At 40.7% G+C, this 13,846-nt stretch overlaps 2 long non-coding RNA genes across 3 annotated transcripts; one reads left to right on the plus strand and one right to left on the minus strand.

Moving 5' to 3' along the window:
- Positions 1 to 10,735: 10,735 nt before the first annotated feature.
- On the plus strand, positions 10,736 to 11,865 carry LOC117147750. Its single transcript, XR_004459866.1, has 3 exons — positions 10,736 to 10,982; positions 11,054 to 11,399; positions 11,580 to 11,865. It is a non-coding gene; the product is annotated as an uncharacterized LOC117147750 (long non-coding RNA).
- A 454-nt stretch (positions 11,866 to 12,319) lies between these two features.
- Positions 12,320 to 13,512, minus strand: LOC117147679. 2 transcript variants are annotated; one of them, XR_004459856.1, is made up of 3 exons: positions 13,421 to 13,512; positions 13,168 to 13,363; positions 12,320 to 13,116 (listed from the first exon to the last, which is right to left on the minus strand). It is a non-coding gene; the product is annotated as an uncharacterized LOC117147679 (long non-coding RNA). The 2 variants fall into 2 exon arrangements; XR_004459857.1 differs by having other exon boundaries at positions 12,321 to 13,083.
- Between the last annotated feature and the right edge of the window lie 334 nt (positions 13,513 to 13,846).

Consider the following 13,846-nt stretch of genomic DNA (forward strand, 5'->3'; position numbering starts at 1 on the left):
TATATTTACCTATTAGGTAGGGTAGCTGCAGGTCGGTACTGCAAGGAACTGAAGACGCCAGCAGAAAATCGATTGAGGTAAGAAAATGCCAACTTTTCCTTCGGCGAAAGTGTGGGAAGCCAGCCTTCGTCCCCACCAGAGCTGGAGGAGCTGGATCTGGATCCGGAGGAGCAGGACTTCGTGGAGCAGGAATCTGTCGCATGCCCTGCGGAAATATTGATTCTCGTCTGGCACTCTACCGTATGCCCTACGCCCCACCGAAATTCCGCCAACGGCGTCGAGAGGCCAAAGTTTGCATTTTTCGCCAGACTCGACCGACACCAACTTCTTTGCAGTTTTTCACTCGGTGTGTGTGTCATGCTAATTATAAATCGAAACTTCCGGGGAGACTTTGTCAACTGCAAGAAGTCCTCCACTAACCCCGTCGCCACTCCTGCCGGATTGTCTTCCACTTTTGGCACTTTTCTGACACTTTCCGAGATTTCTTCTCAGGGCACGCTGTAAGTGAATTAAAATCAATTAAATTAATGCAGAACGCAACTTTCGGCATAATGCCTCAATTGCCGAACACTTAAACAAGAGTTAAGGGATTCTGGCGTATTGGACAGAGGTTTAATAGGAACTGCACAAAGGTTATCCTTTAGCAATTGCCATCTACTCAATTTAATATTTCTCATAAGGTTTAGTTTACCTTTAAGCCTTAACTTTTCAGCCATTTCCGCCAAATAAATAAATAAATATTTTAAAATTTATATTTCGAGTTCGGAACTTTCGTAGGCAAAGTATGGACTCGTAATTTCAATTTAAACTATTTAAAATTATGTTTTTTCCGCACTTTGCATGTTTTATTATTTTAAATTAATCTGTTTTAAAAAGATATATAACCACCTTTGCACCGCCCACTTGTGGCTTTTTTGCACTTTTTCATCCAACACCCGCGTACAAAAATGTATACTTAATTGAATTAATGAAGTATTTTAAAATCATAAGGTCTGACAGTCCGCTCGCCCACTACCGCAATCGCTCATCGACTAAAAGCAATCAGCGTCAGTCTGCGGATAGGTGAGCGGAAAGGGTTTGCGGAGTCTCTGCGGGGTGCGGGGGCTACATGAATTTGGGACACTTTTTGGGATCCGGCGTTCGAGTTCTCGGTACATGTGACTCAGTGAGTGACAGTGGCGGGTAATTTGATTTGGTCGCCACTCATTTATGGACGACAGGACTCCAATGCTGAATGCCTATTATCGCGGTGCAAGTGTATGTAGTTCTTTGTTTATGTTGTTTTTATTAAACAAGTAGTAAAGCTTATAAGTGTAGCAAATCATTTATGTTCTTCAAGACTTCACATTTAATTATTTAGACTTATGACAAAATGTATTATTTAAAATTAGGAACAACCGCTCTTGACAACTTTTGCACTCGACTCCACTTTACTCTACACTCGCTCCATTTCTATCGATAGCTTGCCCTTGTCTAGGGTTGCATTTTGATCAGGGCTGCAATGTGGAAGTATCGAAAGATCTAATACCTATTACCACTGCGAGTATTCTTACTCGAACCAATTCCCACATGAATACAAGCTGAAGATCCAAGCAAAAATCTTAATTTAGAACAACTTTCAAAAGCCCTGTATATATATTGAACACATGGCTATTAACTCATTCAACTACCTACACTACTAAAACTTAGCCTCTACAAATTTAATTGGGTAATTGAAAACTTTTTTACCCGTAAGTCAACAATGTATGTTTAAAACGTTAATCTCATTGAAGTAATAATGAAACTCACAATTTATTAGTGTGAAAACCGCACAAGCCCGAAACGCTGGTGACAGCAACCACTTCATTCTGACGGCATTTTCCGGAAGGGGCGGGACGAGGATTCCGCTGCTGCATTGTATAATCTCGAGCCTTCGTCCTCCAGAGGCAATGTTACCCAGAATTATCCGCACCGCTTCCAATTCCCCGTCGCCGGGTGCACAGGCACATTAATGTGGCATCTGGCTTTCGACGTCTTCGAAGGACATTCTCCTGCCTCGCCTTCTGATTCTTCGCTAGTTGCCAGCGTTCCGCCTTCGGCCATCAACAATGTTGTCCGCATCCTCCTGCTCTGGACTGTGCGGGAATTTGCTTTTAATTTTTTAATGACGCATTTAGAGGGACTCGCTCCGCGGGCTGCCGACATCCACATTCCCCCACTTGGCTTGTGCCCAGATTTGCGCAGGACGAAGGACTCGCTCTAATATCTGTTAGTGGCAAACAAATCGCATCTCAAGATGATTTAGCACATTCAGGTGTTAATCAATTAGCAGATTGGGCAGGTGGACAATGCCACGTGGTTGTGAATTTAACATGAAAAGCTACGAAAGAAATACCGAGTTTTACGGCAAATTGGTTTTTTTTTAGGACCATACATGAAGGATAATCTAACTACTAAGACTGGACCATTGTCGAAATTGTGATAATATGATGCATTAATTTCGGGAAATTTCGAAAAATATTAGTTTGCTAAAAATAGGACGAGTCAAAGAGTCCTTTAGTTGCCTTTAAGAATTTATTTTCATAGCGACCTATACATTTTTAATTAATGAATGTGTCACTTCAATTCTACCTTGTTTATAAGATATATGTATACTAAAATTTGAAGGTATGTAAAGCTGCAGTTGTCAGATTGCCAAGGCTCCCCTTCAAAACTCAAGAACAAGAGAGAATGCTACAGTCGAGTTCCCCGACTATCAGATACCCGATACTTAGCCAGTGTGAATGCAAACGCAAAATTTCTTTTAAAAAAGATTTTTTGGAAAATCGATAGATTTTTAGATTTTTAACTTTACGAGTAACGGGTATAAACATATGTATTTCATTATGCTAAATTGCATTTGATTTTTTACCTTTTCTTGAAATGAAATTATAGATTTTAGAACATCAAATACAACAATTGTCATCTACCGTAGTAATACCGTTAATAAATCTTCCATGGAATGCAACAAATTAACCGTTTTGATTTGTTCGAAATATACAAAAATTAGTTTGAAACGAGCATATACATATGTACATATGTACTCCTCATTTTGGCTTAAACGGGCACATTAACATAATTGAAAGAGGCGTTCGATGCATGTTAATTAGGTGAATGGCCAAAGCCCGACCACACATCTTATTGAGTTAATAATCCCGGCCAGGACTGCACATCCGTATTGCACACATCCAGAGTTCCTAGCTGTGCGAAAGGGAAAACTATTGAAATGCGAAGGGGCTGTAAGGGTGTCCATTGGCCCCTCTCTCTCTCTCCTCTCACACACGCACACAGACACACTCACGTGGAGCAGGCCAGGCCATATCCTTTGACAATGCCAATTGGGGGCAACCCTGGCGTTGTCCTTTTTACAATTTGATTGCTTGTTTACGAGCTGCTTTTCGGTTTTACTTTGCTTTGGGGCTCCCCTCGCCCACTTCCTCGCCACTTTATCGCTCCGATATCAACAACAAAATGAGAGGTTTAGTTCCGTCGGTTCTTGTTATTTCTGCTGTTGTTGTCGATGTGCGGTTGAATTGCGGTTCGCTTTTGGCCAACTCAGTTCAGTTGGCCAGGACCAAAAGGCATTGGCCCGTCGGTGGTGGGTGGGTGGGTGGCCAGTGTTTGCGCACAAACACCGAAAACTTTCACAAGCATATAATCGAAAAAGTTTCTCCCTTTTCGGGGGAAGGGAGTTCTGCGAGTTCTGGTAAACTGTCCCAAAACAAGCCAAAGAACCAGAGAGTCGAAATCCGCATCGAAGACGGAGATATTTCGTGGGCAGGTCCTGGCTGTCAAAGTTGTTTTTCGATTTAGGTGATCGGGTCAGGATAGAAATTAATCACTTTAATTTAGTCTAAAGCCTACGATTTTGCTTCTCGAATTTAATAAGCTTTCATGATCTGTAATGTACATGCTTCATGATCTGGATATGTACATAAATGCCCTCTGACGTTATATAAAATTGAAAAAATTATAGTATACTAAATTGCATCTTAGTTGGACAAAAATACGATTGTAGACACGATTCCATTAGGCTAGTGATCTTATTATGTATATTTTTTGAGAACCAAATTTCACACTAACATAAGGTTTTTTTTTGCGGTTTCAAATAGTTATATTTTGCTACACGTATAATACATTTTTACTAGTAAGGGCTTATATTCATAATAGTTGTGCATTTCCCGAAGAAGTAAAAAAAAGTTTTGTTGTTTATCCCTACACTGTGTGGATATGATATAAAAATGTTGGTTAAATATTAAAATAAGAAGTATTAAATACGGGACGACGATTTTATTTAAATGGCGTAGCACAATAATTTATTTTTTAACTTACAAAATGAAGATTTCTTATCTTTAATCTTTAAGGGGAAGGCAAAACTGCGGCTTCGGCATTGGGCTACCATTTTGTCAATTAGAAAACCGCAGATACAAGCAGTGAGTTGTTGTTGGACGGGATGCAGGCGAAATAGACGCACACCTAATTTGCAGCTAATTAATTAAGTGTTTCGTTGGGCAAAGGAGGGGGGTCTGCTTGGAGTGGGGGTGCTTGAATTCCTCGCAAAATGGCTGACAACGCAAGCGTTTTGACAAACAAACACAAACACGGGGGATTCCCGAGAACCCGTACTGCGCGCCGATCCTTCTACGTATTTATGTTTTGAAAGAAAAACTTGCAACATCCTTTGACTTAATATTTATTGCAGTTGACTGCACAAGCAAAACACGAGAATGCAAATGCAAGTTTGAGGAACTCAAAAAGAAACGACGAATGCCCTTTAAAAACTAACAACCAATGATGTAGTAGCTTGATGTTAATCACTTAAGCAGATATACAATTTTTATGCAGTTTGACAGTAAATATGGCAATAAGACAATTATACAATAGAAGGAACTTTTTACCAACAAAGTATTACATTTTTGAATTGTTATCTAAACCTTATTTTTAGAAAATTATATGGTTTGCCTTAGTAACTCCAATTTTCCAAATTGTCTCGAGTAGCTATATTACCCATTTTGGACAGTTAACTAATGCATGCAAATACGAATACAAGTGCATGTGACTGACATATGTGTGCGTAACTCTGCTTACACGTGTGTGTATGGGTGTGCGCCAGTGTTGCCAACTGAAATGACAAATGACTTTTGCTTTTGCTTTGCTTCGGCTTCGGCTTCTTGTAGCTGTTGTTGTTGCCCCAAGTGAAGTTAAGCCAACAAGAAAGTTAAACACTGACAATGAGATTTATGAGGGAACTGTTATATGTGTACATTTAAACACACAAACGCACGCACGCACACACATGCACAGACACATATACACGTTGGAGCGGGAAATGTCCTGCCTGGCTGCACGTATGTTGATGTGCATTAAAGCATGACTAACCTAATTCAATTGTGCTCCAGGATATGCACACTGCGATGTGGTATCTCCCCTCCCCATAAATACACATTCGTTTCTGATTGTGTTTGTGTTAGCCTCGTTTAAATAACGTCTAACCCCAATCAGGGCTAGCTACCGAGCTCCATCGTCCTTCGGGCCACGTCCTTCATCCATCCTCGATGGCCGCGGGTCGTTTCCACACCAACCGCCTCCGAGTGTCCTGCCCGAGAGAAGCCAAGATGTAGCATTGTGCCAGGGGCTTTCCAGCCAAAAGTGTTGCATAGAAGCAGGCGTATTGCTTTTGTGATTTTTCGGAATGTATTCAAAAGCTAAAAGGTCTTGAAAACTAACTTTTCAGAAAAACTGAATTTTAAACAAATCGCACATGCCATGTCGAAAGTAAACTATTCCTCTTTAGATCACACTGCTTAAGTTGGCGTGCAAAAAAAATGACCTAGTAAGCCCTAAAATGAGGCTCTAATAAGTGATAGATTCTCATATCACTCTTAAAAAAGGCAACTATCATGAAACAGGTTTCCGTACATGCATCATCCTGATCGCATCATTTCTGATTTAAACCCAACTCCCCCATATGCTCTCGCTTATACTATATGGTATATTGTCTGGCATTCAATCATTTGTTCAATCATATTTCCAGCAATCCCAGAGGCACCCGAATAATCGACTTCATTTAACTGAAAAACAGTGAACCACAGCTGAGCATTTGGTGGGTGGACTCCCGCAGGAGTGGCTCCTGCTGAATGGCATTACGATGTAATATTGCATTAGATGATAGATTTATTCCCAGCACAATTTTAACTGCCACTTCTGCTGTTTGCCGTTATTTCCGATTCCCCATTCCGGTCCCTTGTGCTTCCCCCAATGCTTCGGGTTCCTGGCCGACTTCCTTCTTTGGCAGTTTACAACGTCCGCACAGTTTTTGGACCAATGGCCGATTATGTCCTTTGGGTGCCTTTTGCCATTATTCCCCAAGTCCTCAGTCCTCAGTCCTCACGCCTTTCCTGCTTGCTCGCCGGGAGTTTCCCCCGTTTGGCTAACGTTTCCACTCTGCCCAGTTGATTGTTTCGTTTTTTTCACACAATTTTTCTTGTTTCGTTACTTTATTTCTGCTCCTACCACTTTATCTACTGGCCAAATCTGTATGCAGAAAATATTTTGTCCATCACCGACAACGTCTCGCCTTTTTTGCCTCGGTGGAAAAACTTTCGAAGTGAAAATGATAAACATCTTTGTGAAAATTCTGTGATTTTTTTCTTCCTTTCCTTTCAATGATTTTGATACCCTATGCGTGGGTGCCTCAGTTGGTGGATCAGTTCAAAAATAGGTAACTTCACATAGCTCGGAAATTTCTACAGATTACCAGCTTGAAACAAAGAACGGAACATTTATGGGGAACACAAATATTACATCTATGCTAAATTTCTATATGGTATTAAACGAACGATGGGTTCTTTTATAATCTGCAAATTGTTCGAGTGAACTTTGTTTTGTCTTTTTTATTGAGCTTAAAGTATATATATTTACTTAGTCGGTGCTATTATTTTTTTTTTAGCAGCAGCTGACATAGTTTTTTATATTTCCTGGTGGGTTTCACAAACATATAGCCATCTCGCTCGGCTTGTCCATTCTGCGGCTTGTTTCTTCTTCATGCGCTCCACTTCCGTTTCCCTTCTTTCCTCATCTTCCTTTTGGTCGCTTCATCAATGTTTTGGTGTGAAATGTAACAGCCACTTATTGTGATTGTGTGGGTGCTGTATTGGTGGGCTTGTTTGGGTGTGTGTGTGTGTGTGTGTGGAGAATAAGAGATGGAACGTCAAGCGTATCAGATGGTAGATTCCCCAACCACCATTCTGAAATCCCTACCAGCCCCTCCTCCACCACCCACATGATGATGATTCCGTTGGGTTGTAATTTTTAGTGTCCTTTTCTTCGATTGCAACATCATTTACACGCTCTGCCGTATTTATCAATCAAATTGAAATCTGTTTGTTGTTACCAACCACCAACCGACCAACGAACCCCTCCCGCGGCCCATAAAATAATTGAAAAAAGAGGCAAAAGCTGATGAAGTTTAAGGCAGGGGTGGAATTTATATGGGGAAGCGCATGTGTGTTGCTCTGGCCAGCTGAATGAAAAACGGAAATGGAATTGCCAAAGTGATTGCCATTTTTTAGGCAAGTATTCGGAGATTCTTCATCACTTCCTTGATATAAAGTGAAGTCCCAAAGCAATGGCTTCACAATGAATATTTTGTTGAAATAATAATAGTTTTTAGACATATTACGAGAGTGTGGCTTTACTGCGTGGCACTAAAATACGCACGCCTATCGTTAATACATAACGTACATGGCCAGTTTGACTATGCTAATAATTTCATCAATGCACAATAGATAGGCTAAATGAACACGTCATTGCAAAGACTTCCGTGTGTGTGCGTAAGTAATGCAAGTCCGAATGCGCCTCCCAAAGCACACGATTCTCAACACTGCAAAATGTACAGTGCAGGTGTTGCAGAGCGTCATTAAAGAAACTGCTTTGCAGGGTTTTAGCCCAAGTCGGATTTTCGGGGACTGAGAAACAGTTTGGTTTTGTACTTTAATAATATGAAATGCATCTTTCTATGACCTCCTCCCAACCGCCTCCGTTCTTCAAACATTTATATTTATTACAACATTTTTTACGTTTGCACTTCCTGAATGTTGAATTCCTGGAATCACAGAGAAATTGTTGGGAAATTTGATGGTGCTTCTCACCCTGATATCGCAGGCCGATCGTTCCTGGCGCTCAAGCCCAAAATCATTGGCAATCGTATGCTTTCATGGAAATCGTTCGACTTCTTCAAATAATGTTTTCCTTGATATGGTATTCTTTTTAGCCAAGACATGATCACACTTCAGCTGCTAGACACGTGTATACTAGCTTATTAAAGTTGGTTACCAGTTTTATATGGTATGGTTTTGTCCAAAGGTGGAACTTGTACAATTCCACGAAATATTTTTCGACTCTTAATAGAAGTTGGATCTGAGTTGTTGAACAGAAGGAATAAAGACAGTCCCAACGTAATCTGGAGTGTTTGTTTCAAATCCTGAACGGTGTCATTATTTTGCATGTGAACATTTTATACCTTTTTTCTATTTTCGTGCGATACTTTTGTTCAAAGACAGCAACTACTCAGTAAATCTTAAAATAGGTTTGATCGGTCAAAGAGGCTTTAAATCCCATTAAGATCACAAGATACAACAAGGTAAGCAAAACTAGATGTTGACGGAAAATGGAATAACTATAAAAAAATCTCTACTAAGTACGTGTTTTTTATTTTTAGGCGTGGGCGTGCTACAACATAGATTTTAAAGAGATGTCAAAACATAATTTAACGGAATGTAGACTCCAAAAGTTGTTAACTCAAAAGTATCCGTCCATGGAGTGCTGTATAAATAGTGCATTGGGTTTACTCTAGAACCGCCTGTTCATTTAACTATTTATTTATTATGTATCTATTTATTCATGCTTTGTTTCATTGGAATTCCTTTTCTAGCTTCTGTGGGGCCACGTCTCCTCCCCTTCCCCCCCGTCCATGTATGGGTGTGGGTGGTAAGTGTGTGCTTTCATTTGATTTTCCAAGCTGGCGCTTTCAGTTTTCATTTCTTTGTCAAACACGTTACGCAAATATTGTTCCAGTTCCCACGGCGACGGGCGTGCAAACATCTGGCGCTTTTACCGTTACCTGACCGGGGGAACAAATGGAATGGGACGCGGGGAACGGAAACGGAAACGGGAGTGCGGACTGTGCCTATGCCACTTATGTACACAGTGTCCACGGTCGGCTTTGAATACTGCCCGCTCGTCCCTACCACTCCCCAAAAATGGTAAACTATGTAGAACTGTCGTCGGTCATGGAAAACATGGACTGCATTGAATTTGGGAATTGCTGTTTGTAGCACAGTCCCAGAGGATGCTTCTTAAACGTCATCCGTGCTCAAGTTAAGTTACTCGAATAGTAACTCAACGTGTAACTTGATCAATTATCTTTAAATAGCAATGCAATAATAGCTTATTAATAGTTGCTAGTTATGTCACAACATTAATTAATTCAAGCGTGATTTTAGCGTGGATAAACTACACTCATAAGAAGAATTTATTTACATAAAACCAAAAGATGCTTGGATGCATTGTACAGAAAAATAAAAGCAACATCGAACAGTCTAAATTTGAGCAGGAAACCAAAATGGAATTACTGAAGTTTGGCACCCAGTGAACTCTTGGTGGTGTGAGAACAACTAAGCTATAACTTATAACTATACAACTTTAAAAACCAATAGCCTAATCTTAACCGAGTTCAATTGATAGGATCGCACTGAAATCCCTTCGGTAATTTCAAGATTTACCATTTAACATTCCCTATCGATCGATTTTTCGCAGGATTCCCGTTTGTGGCCCCACATGTAGGCACATTACAAAGAATCCCCATTATGGGAGTTAAGGCCAGCCAGGTGCCCCCAAAGCGCACTCCATACGCGGACGTAGTTTTCCGCTTTCCCCACAGCGCGGTTTTTCGGCACGTTCCACGTCCCTCTCCTTTCCACTCGTTCCTGGAGTTCCCAGAAATGCCCAATAGCGTTGGATTTGCTCCATTCTCCAGCTTCCCGTTCTTCGTCCTTCGTTCAACGATGCCCCATAAATTATTCCAGCGCTCCAAATTAAGCGAGCGTCATCGCCTTTTGATGGGCGCCCCGGTTGTTTTATGCTCAGTACTAAAATTACCGAGTGTATTTTGAATTTCTAAAGCGCTTGTAACAATCTGCAATTATTTAAAAAAAAATCCATTCTCGAAATGCCTTAAAAATAGAATCATAAAAATTAGTTCCATACAAAAGAAAGTCTTATCCCATGCAGTTGACCTAAAGTGTCATATTTTATATTTAGTTATGCTATCAAATATATTTTGTTTTCAGTTCAGACGCCTATCTACATGTATTCCTGATACTAATTAAGTGAATACATTTTCCTGAATTTGCTTGTATTTGCACCAATGAAAAACAAATATTCTAAAATCACGGTATTTTATGATCGTTACGACATGTTTTAGTCCCGTTTCCTTTCTGGGCTTTTTTTATCTTGAGTGTGTGTGGCTCTGCACCCCTGGACATTCAACAATTTGATTCTTTACGCCCACTCCAGCTGCCCGTGTTGGCCATTGATTTTACATGCTGTGAATAAATAATGAACGACCATGATGTGTTAAATTGAATATGGCGTGAAATTAGCTTAAGTAAATGGAATTAAGTGGATTTCACAGCTGACTGAGTGTCGCACCCCAGCATCCAGAAAAACGCAAAAAAAAAAAATCGAGGAAAAAACTGAAAGCTGTTGACTGGACAGCGGAGGCAATGATTTAGTGGCCTATAAAAGGCCACTTCCCTGACCTAAAACCCCAACCAATCTTAAAAAGGGGAAGCCCCCGATGGAAGTCGTAAAAGTTTTCGGCATGAGTATATCGTGTCAGTTGTCGTGTCATGTCATGACCTCCTGGAACATTTTATGGCCGCTCCGGAAACGAGAAAAACGGGGTTGTCTTAAAATCCGTTCAGGCAAATCGCATCGTATTAACCTTCAACGTTTTCATTTTGAACATTTTCAGTGACAGCAATTCAATTCCCACCCCCACGAACACGAACTCCCCGCGCCACTTGATCCCCATTTGATTTGTCAAATGCTCCAGACATCAGAGACGTTGGTATGCAGGGGCAAAAGTACACACTCATTCTCAGCAAAGCAAAAAAGGGTTCCCACATCGGCCTCACCAGCAATGACACTTGTAGCAGACAAATGGGATCTTGGAATACCGGGCGGAACCTTGTACACCCTTTCCCTCTTGAAAATACAGCAGTGAATGCGAGAGCACAAGGAGCACTTACATAAGTCAAATTGACTAACATCCTTACCTCGGGAAATAATATTCGAGTTGCACCTTATTTATTGATACAGTATGTATGTATTTTTAAGTTATAGAAGCGTGTACCACTTAAAAAGCTCAGATATTTTACATCAATATTAAACCTTGGCAATCCCCGCGAATAAGTGTAAACGTGCTGGTTATACTTATTAATGTATTTAATGTATTTATTTAATGTATTTAATGCGGCTTCCCTTCCTTTTTGGCACAGACTAAGCAACCTTGCTCTGAGTCCATCAAGCCAGATGATCCAACTTGATGTAGGACTCTCAGGATACGAGGGACTTTGGGGATGCGGTGTCTGGATTCCGACCATCCGCATATCCCTCTCCGCCTGCGACTCCGGCGGAGCTAAAATGACATTCACTGACACTGAGCACTCGTCGCCTGGGAGTCTCGCAATAAAAATAAAACGATTCTCAAATAAGCGCTCAGGGAGCTTGTCACAGGAGCTGTCTTTTCGCTGCCAAAACAGCTCGCATATCCTTTCTGCCTGCCACACCTGCAAGTGTATTATTATATATATATATATCTAAGCTTGTCTGCAGAGAAACCCACATACAAATGGTCTGTTTTAATTTGCAAGCAACGTAATAACACTGCCAATGTATTATACTAAATTAGAATTTGAAGACTACATAAATTATTTAAGTCCAGTGAATATATGTTTTTTTTTATACTCGATGGTTGGTTAAATTAAAAAACAGGTAAGGCGAGCCGTTCCATACGTTCGTATGTACATAAATATTCTCTTGATCAGGATACCAAGCCAAGACCATGTCCGTTTGTCCGTTTGTCCGTTCGTCCGCCCCTCTGTCCGTTGCTCTGTCCGTATTCGTTCAAAAGCACATGACTGCTACACATAAAGAAGAGTTTCCATCGCTAAAAGTAAGTATATTCTTAGGGCACTAGCCGAGTCGAGATTCTCGGCTTATCCAATGTTTTAATGTCTTGGCCCATTTCAGCCGTGGAAAGTTTGTTGAAACAACGCCTTCGATTTGGAAAAGAGTATATATTTTCTTTGCTTGTGCCAATAAGTATTCAAAGTGTTATGCAATTGCTTTAACCGCCAATGTCGCTGGCAACTTTGCTGCTTTTTCGCATACTTTTTCTTGTGACATAACAATGAATTTTTGCCTTTTTAATTTTTGTAAAATATGTAAATTACTTAGAGCTAAGAAAGGCTACGGATGAAATTAATAGTAAATGTTCTCACGTACACCCTCTATGTAAGATCATAAGACTGTGAAGATTCACCTATGAAACAGCCAGAATCTGAAGCAGAGAATATGAGTCAAATGAGTTAAATGCAGTTCAGCAATAAGCAAGTGTCAGATGTCCACTCCAGCGGTCGCAATAGTTCACATGGAAATTTTTCTCCAGTAAATGGCACAGCTTATCAGCAGGGCATTGACTCCCAAAACAGGAGAAGTAGTTAAATATTATTCATAGGCGGGAACACTTGGCCCATAGAACCGATTATAGAAGTAGACCAGAGAAAGATCTAAGATGGTATAAAACGACTTTAGCCTACTAGAAGAATGTTGAGAGGGGACCCGCTTAGGAAAAGACAGTCTCAAGAAGGGACTCTTTTAGGCGGCTCCTAAAGGAGCCGTTCCGCTGAGGAGATCGTCCAAAGAGCTACAGTCATCGGTGCAAAAGGATCCCGCGATCGAGAGCCCCGAGAGCCCAGATAGGACATCGTCGTTCCGATCCTGTACAAAATAGCGGGATTTCATGGACCTAAACTGGAAAGGGGACCTGACAGGCAAAAGGACACTTCGTAAAAGAAGACTCACTTTTTCAATGCAACAGACAGGAATTCAAGAGGGCGCCTTGTGAAGAAAGACTTGCCTTTCAAAGCAAGATACAGGAAATTCCTAGATGGGCTGCAATACGGCCAATGTGATCAAGACCGTGGAAGTAATCGACCATAAAGACCGGATCCTAGGCGTGCTCCATACCCTGACATTCATCGCGGTAATGTTGGTGGTTCTGGCGGTATTGAAATTAGTGAACAAGTGGTCAGTGAAGTGGCGTCGTGATAATCACCCTACATTGGAAAAGATTGTGTCCACTATCCAGCAGTCTCAATAATCCATATTAAACTCGCATAGCAAGAAAACAAAAATAGTGAACCGAGGCAAAACCAATTAACAACAATTACTTCTCAGATTGCGGAGCAATTATATACACATATAAATATATACAAATAATTTTAGTGTGTACTTTTTTTACGCTTTTGTATAATCTACAATTTGTTGGTACGCTTATATATATATGTGGGAATTGGTTCGAGTAAGAATACTCGCAGTGGTAATAGGTATTAGATCTTTCGATACTTCCACATTGCAGCCCTGACAAGAGCAAGCTATCGATAGAAAGGGAGCGAGTGTAGAGTGAAGTGGAGTCTAGTGAAAAAGTTGCCAAGAGCGGTTGTTCCTAAATCTAAATAATAAATTTCGTCATGAGTCTAAA

This window comes from Drosophila mauritiana, chromosome X (assembly GCF_004382145.1).
Source record: "Drosophila mauritiana strain mau12 chromosome X, ASM438214v1, whole genome shotgun sequence".
NCBI classification, from domain to species: Eukaryota; Metazoa; Arthropoda; class Insecta; order Diptera; family Drosophilidae; genus Drosophila; species Drosophila mauritiana.